This window comes from Elaeis guineensis, chromosome 1, assembly GCF_000442705.2.
Source record: "Elaeis guineensis isolate ETL-2024a chromosome 1, EG11, whole genome shotgun sequence".
In the NCBI taxonomy this organism is placed as follows: Eukaryota; Viridiplantae; Streptophyta; class Magnoliopsida; order Arecales; family Arecaceae; genus Elaeis; species Elaeis guineensis.
Genome location: NC_025993.2, coordinates 14,010,049 through 14,017,292, shown reverse-complemented (window position 1 = coordinate 14,017,292; position 7,244 = coordinate 14,010,049). Strand labels below are relative to the sequence as shown.

Sequence of the window (7,244 nt, the reverse complement as noted above, 5' to 3'; positions counted from 1 at the left end):
TCTCCTTCCAATTGTGAATCAAAGAAGGGGCGCCTTTCAGCAACCCCTTCTTACCAAACTGGGGGAGAAGTACCACCAGTCCTTCGCCGAAGGATGGCGTTTGAAGGTATAAAAATGCCTAAACAAGGAGAGAGACGGCTGAACCTCGACTACGTGGCAGAGGAAGAGAAACCCTATCAAAAACCTAAAAGAATTCGGGCCACGGAAGCGAGAGATGTCCAAGAAGCGGAAGAAGGCAGCGACAAAGGCAGGAAGCGGAAGCCGGAGTCCGGCACGGAACACTTCCTGATACAAACAAAAGCGACCGGGAGGAGGAGTGCTGGCCCGGTCAGAGGGGCCAGGTAGCTCCAGGTCGTACTCCGGAGGAACCCCATACTGAACCCTTATCAGAAGGAGTTCCTCCGAAGTCGAGGAACATGGAATAACGCCCGGTGCGAAAATCGGGCGAGGCCCAGCCCCGGACGCGGGTTCGTCCACAGAGACAGGGACCTGGGGGTTTGAAGCAGAAGAACTCTCGGAACTGCCGGGAGCAGAAGAGCCAGAGGACATTTTGAGTAGTTTCGAAGGGAGGATCTAAAGGACCCTGAAAAGACGGACCGAAAGGAGAACGAGAGGCCGAAGGCTAACTTGGAGGGATGCACAAAAGTAATGATGAGAGAAGAAGCCCCTAGGCGGTGAGAGGAAGGTTGGCACTAACCTATATTACTCTGAGGGACCTGGGGGACGAAAAATGGGAGGCGCCTACGGCTCGAGAAGACGCTCACTAAAGCAGGGCTCTCGAAGAGAAGACAGACACCAGCGAAAACTCAGGAATGGAGTAGGACGCCTAAAGGAGGGAGGATGGGTTTAAATAGACCCTGGGATCCGGCGCCATAATGATCGCGAATCCCCCAGGCCAGCCCGCATCCGACACGTGTCCCACTCCCCCTGGCAGACGGCTAAAAGCGGCTGACGGTTGGCAGGATCATAATTGCACCGTACCTAGGCCAGAGTATCTGTGGGAATTTCGAAGCGTCCCCTTGTACCGCTCCAATTCGAAAAGACTCCGGCACGCGCACATTTAATGCCAAAATATCCAGAGGCGGCAGTGCGCAGGATTCGAAGGGACGGTTTCGGCTGTGCCCATCTCTCTCTCTGTACTTCCTTCGTTTGAAATTTAAACTCGAAAGTAGGGGGACTGGTGTTGGGTATAAAATACCCACAGTCGAAGTCCTCAGTGGAATCGACTACACGACAACTCCGCCCGGACTCCTACAGGAGCCGGGCTCCGTCACCGAGAACTCCAACAGCTTCAGCCGCAAGCAGACTCCGCCCGGACTCCTACGGGAGCCGGGCTCCGCACCGACATCGACTACAGGACAGCTCCGCCCGGACTCCTACGGGAGCCGGCTCCGCCGCCGACATCGACTACAGGACAGCTCCGCCCGGACTCCTACGGGAGCCGGGCTCCGCCGCCGACATCGACTATAGGACAGCTTCGCCCGGACTCCTATGGGAGCCGGGCACCGTCCTCAGCATCAACCGCTGGTAGGCCTCGTCCGGACTCCTACGGGAGCCGGACCTCCCCTCGGACTTTAATTGAGGGAGACTTCGCCCGGACTCTTATGGGAGCCGGGCTTCATCCTCGACGCCAACAGCTTCAGCCACAAGCAGACTCCGCCCGGACTCCTACGGGAGCCGGGCTCCGCCGCCGACATCGACTACAGGACAGCTTCGCCCGGACTCCTACGGGAGCCGGGCTCCATCCTCAGCATCAACCGCTGGTAGGCCTCGTCCGGACTCCTACGGGAGCGGACCTCCCCTCTGACTTTAATTGCAGGGAGACTTCGCCCGGACTCTTATGGGAGCCGGGCTTCATCCTCGACGCCAACAGCTTCAGCCACAAGCAGACTCCGCCCGGACTCCTACGGGAGCCGGGCTCCGCCGTCGACATCGACTACAGGACAGCTCCGCCCGGACTCCTACGGGAGCCGGGCTCCGTCCTCAGCATCAACCGCTGGTAGGCCTCATCCGGACTCCTACGGGAGCCGGACCTCCCCTCTGACTTTAATTGCAGGGAGACTTCGCCCGGACTCTTATGGGAGCCGGGCTTCACCCTCGACGCCATCAGCTTCAGCCGCAAGCAGACTCCGCCCGGACTCCTACGGGAGCCGGGCTCCACCGCCGACATCGACTACAGGACAGCTCCACCCGGACTCCCACGGGAGCCGGGCTCCGTCCTCAACGTTAATTGCTGGTAAGCCCCGTCCGGACTCCTACGGGAGCCGGACTTCGCCTTTAACCTTGACTGCAGGAAAACTTCGCCCGGACTCCTACGGGAGCCGGGCTCCGTCCTCGATTCCAACGGCTGCAACAGTCTTCGTCCGACCTCTACGGTGGCCGACTATGACCACTGCCGAACTTCAGCCGACAGATCAGTATCAGCACTCCCAGGCCACATCGCGCCACGATTCTGCTACATTTCCTGCGGCGGATTCCGCGCAGCTCCACCACTTCCCTGACAGCCGCAGTAACGATCGCAGCACTGCTCCACTCCCCATGACGGATCCCGCACGGCTCCATTACTATCTGACCAGCCACGATAAACGGCCACGATCCTGCTCCACCTCCTGCAACGGATACTGCGCGATTCTCTCATCCACTGGCAAGTCACGACGGCAAAACGCCGCCCCACTTCATGCGCAGACTCCACGTGGCACGCCCCAGCGATAGCCACGGGTCCGTTCCACTACGCTTCGCAGCAAACTCCGCCTGACCCTGGGCAGTCCACTGTCCAGACGGTTACAAACGTCCCATCAATTCGTTGCTTCCTCCGCTATAAAAGGGGGACTCAGATACGTTATTCGATAAGCTCATTTCTTATCTCAAAACTCTGCTAAATTCTCCGTTCGAGCACTCCATTCTGTATTGAGCAGAGAACTGACTTGAGCGTCGGAGGGTCTTGCGGAGCAACCCCACCTCCGGTTTAGACTTCCTTTGCAGGTCCCGGCGGCGACCGCGGCTTCTCCACTCCAGCTTCTCCGGCACAAGCAGATTTTTGCACCAACAGGAAACGATCACATCTTTAGGCATCATGCGTGAAATTTTGAACAAAATAAGATATCCCTCCTGTATATATATAATAGAAACTTTGGCTTCTATTATATTCTAAAGCACCCGTTAACACTAAATCAAATCGGCACTAATCTAGTGTTCCTGCTGGTATTATCACTTGTCGGCACAGGGGGGTACATGTTTGAAAAATATTGTTTAAACAATTGATTTCCATGCTATTAGTGAGATTGATAATTAGATCCATAAATGTTTTGAGTCAAAATTAATGCTGTACGGAAGGATGGCTATCGGTGCATGAGATTGACAATGGTACTAAAAGGAGAAATTTATTCACTCTTAAGAATGTATATTTTAAATAAAATTATATTAATTAGGTGAATATTTAACAGTAGTTGACAATTTATTTCAGATTATTGATAATTTAATATAATAATTTGAATTACTGTTTTTCGATATTTTTTGGGTAGTAATATAGATTACCTTAAGGAGGGATGGCTATCTAGATTATCATTTTTTTGTAATGTTATAATAAAAAATTTTGAATAAAATTATCTCTCAAAAAAATTATACAAAATCTATTGACTAACCCTTCTCCCTCTCCCCCTTCGCATGTGTTCCTGACCCACAGCTCTTCCATCTCCCTTTGCTTGCCTATAGCTTCTCTCCCTTATCCCCTATCACCCTCCCCACCCCTCCCCACCCCCCCCCCAATGCCAGTGATTTCCCATATCCCTCAACCCACTACTTCTCTGTGCCACAATCACATCCATATCACTTTCGTTACTTTTCATCGAAAAAAAAGAGCACCAGAACAAAATTATTGAAATTATTTTGAAAATTTAATTTCACATTACTGGTAATCTGATGGTCATACATGTTAGTCAAATTTTTAGTAATTTTACTGTAACATTATCTGTGTGTACCAGGCACAGTAATCAATATTACTGATAATTTAATGGTGGCAATCTATCTTGAGGCCTATTTGATTGGGAGTAATCTGGCATGAAAAAATAAATCCTATGTCAGATTACCATGTTTGGTATGAAAAAGGAAAGAGAAAAATGATAAAAAATTTGATGGGCCCCATGCTTATTTTTCGAAGAGAGAAGGTAAAACAAATATCATGGATTGGATTGGTATTTAATAAATTTCTAAGTAGTAGTAATCCATATTCGAAAAAAATAACTCCAATAAAGCTGCTATGTAATTATTAAATTTGTTTGATGTCTTTCTAAATTCATTCAAGAGAGAATTTTTACAAAAAATTAAGATGAAGATAGCATTCTGCAAAAGATTATAATAATAATTATTATATTAAAATTGATGGAGATGATAATACTATTGTAGTATTAAAAAAATATTTTATATTGAAAAATATATTGAAAATTTTATCATATTTTCATATAAGATTAATCTTTTTTCAGTATCATTTTTCGAAGTAATTTTTTCATCAACTAAATATAGTAAAAATTATTTTTTTTATAATTAATTTTTTAAATAAATAATTTTTAAAAATCATTGAAATACCTTGTAATCTGGAATACTCCAATCAAATAGACTCTCAGGTAATCCACGTTATCCTCCAAGATTATCTGACGATGACCAAACGCAACCTTAGTTCTAGAATTATTTGGTCCTGATGGTTGTGGACTAGATTGATCGGGCCACCGGGGGGCGAAGGGGTTGCGCGGGGGGGGGGATGGTGGCCGACGTCGCCACGAGACTGGGAGGGGTTGGCCGGTGGGGAGGTGGTCGGGGGTGAAACGGGGGCAGAATGGGGTCGGGGGTGGGGAGGGAAGGGGTTGGCCGGCGGTGCCATGGTAAAATAAATTATACTGATAATATTTAATTAGCATGATATTTTTTTAATATTTATTATTGCAGGGTGTATTTGATATTATTGATTTTGAGGAGAATCATGTGCGGCGAGCTGTGGATGCTCATTTATCTTTGTATTTCAAGGAGTATCGCCACCACATCTATCAGCATTGGTACCATGTGTGATGTGGTGGAGGCAGCGCGGCAGCGGCCCTATGACAGCATCACTATGGATGATTGGATTGTCATATGCCGGCATTACGAGGATCCGGCATATCAGGTTACACATCTAATTTTTTTTTAGAGTTTAATGATTGAATCATTTATTCTTAAATTTAATTTATTACCTACTAATTGACTGCTAACTATACAGAGAAGATGTGTCCAGAACGCTATGAATTGGCTATATAGACCGTACTGTATTGTAGGGGTTCGAGGTCATTCACTCATCACATGGAGTAGATAAATAATTTTTAATTAGTATATAATTCTCAAGCTATTTAAAATTTTTTTAATTATTATTTTCAAATTACAAAGAGATGCTGAGAGTGGCAAGCTTCCTGATAGGATCGATATCTACCAGCAGACCCACCAGCGACGGTCAGGGGAGTGGACGACAGAGAGCCAGGAGCTCTTTGTAAGTTTTTACAATTATTTTTTTCATTCATAGTTTGATTTTCAGTATGAAATTAAAATAGCTATAATTTTAATTTTTAGGACTGTATGATAGGCATCAAATCACAGCCTACACCTGAAGGCTCGACCGCATCCACAGATGAAGAGATTTGTGATCAGGTACTTGGTACGAGATCTTGTTATGTTAGCAGTTTAGGGTATGAGATCAGTGCCCTCATCTTCACACTCGTCTAGGACTAACATCCATGCTGCCTACGATGCTCGGTTGGCGGAGGTGCAGAGGCAGGCTACTGAAGATAGAGAGTGGACTAAGCATCGAGCTGATGAGTTGGCTACACGCATCAACGAGTATCAGTTGCTCTAAATTCAGATAATGAAGTGGATATTACAGCTGATGAGGCAGTAGTAGATCGGTCCGAGCGCTTTCATTTTCTAGCTCGTTCTCCTTCTGTAGAGTCGACACTTGACGGTTCTTTATGTTTTTTATTTTTATTTCAAATCTCTTGTAATTTTAATTTAATATAATAAAATAATAAAATTTATTTATAAATTTATATATTAATTTATTATTTTATTTATTATTTTTATTTTATAAATAATATTATAAATATAAATTAAAATATATATTCATAAATTATTTTTAAAAAATATGTGTAAATTATTAGTGACAGAATTATTTTCGATGAAATATGGATCGTCAAAAAATATATTAGCAATAAAAATTGGTCATAAAATTTTTTTTAATAAATTTAAAAATATTAAAATTTTATATTAAATTAATAGCGATAAAAGTATTTACGTCATAAATAATTGATATTTATTAATGATGAAAATTTATATCAAAAATTATCATATTTATGACGTAAGCTTTACGTCACTGATATTATTTAAATTTAATTTTTATAAAAATTTATAATTAAATTATTAGCGATGAAAATATTTTCATCGCTAACATTTTATTTGTGATGAAAAATTTACATCGCTAATATTTTTATAAATTTATTTTAATAAAAAATTTTAATTAAATTGATAGCGATGAAATATTTTTATCTCAAATAATCGTATTGATGATGAAAATTTTCATCGTTAAAAATTTTAAAAAAATTTATTTTCATAAAAATTTTTAAAATTAATAGCGATGAAAATATTTTTATCGCTATTAATTTATTATTTATTAGTGATATTAAATTTTATCATAAATATTTTTTTTACGATTAAAATTTTTCATCATAAATAGTTTTCAAAAAAACTAATTTTTTTAATGATGAAAATTTTTCATCGGTAATATCCATTTTTTATAATGTTTTTTTCATTATTAAATATTATCAACGATGCGATTATTTACGATTAACTATTAGAAAAAATTTTATCGTAAATAACTATTAGCGACAAAAATAGATTATTAGCAACGAATTTTTCATCGCTAATAATCTGTTTTGTTGTAGTCTATACGATGAAATTATTTTTAGGTAGACATTTAGCTCATGAAACCACCATGCCTTCTGGATCAAATAGAAAACTAATGAACTGGTATTTTTTCTTAAAGAACTTGAATTTATTCTTCTTCAATTAAGCAAGATATTATGCGGTAATAATATTGTTCTTATATTATTTTTAAATAAATTTTTGATGCCCGTAGTGCTCATGAAGTAGTGAATGCGCAATATTTCAAAATCTTTCAATATTTCATGTCTCTTTTACTTGTCAAGATAATAATATTATGTTACTTACCTTAA

General features: G+C 42.3%; 1 long non-coding RNA gene across 1 annotated transcript in view; it reads left to right on the top strand.

Annotated features, from left to right (window-relative positions):
* The first annotated feature begins 5,057 nt into the window (after positions 1–5,057).
* The window catches only part of LOC140854709 (uncharacterized), a 6,988-nt gene continuing 4,801 nt past the window's right edge, over positions 5,058–7,244 (top strand). Inside the window, exon 1 of the long non-coding RNA XR_012137887.1 lies at positions 5,058–5,152. This is a non-coding gene — a long non-coding RNA (uncharacterized lncRNA). The remainder of the gene's footprint in view (positions 5,153–7,244) is intronic.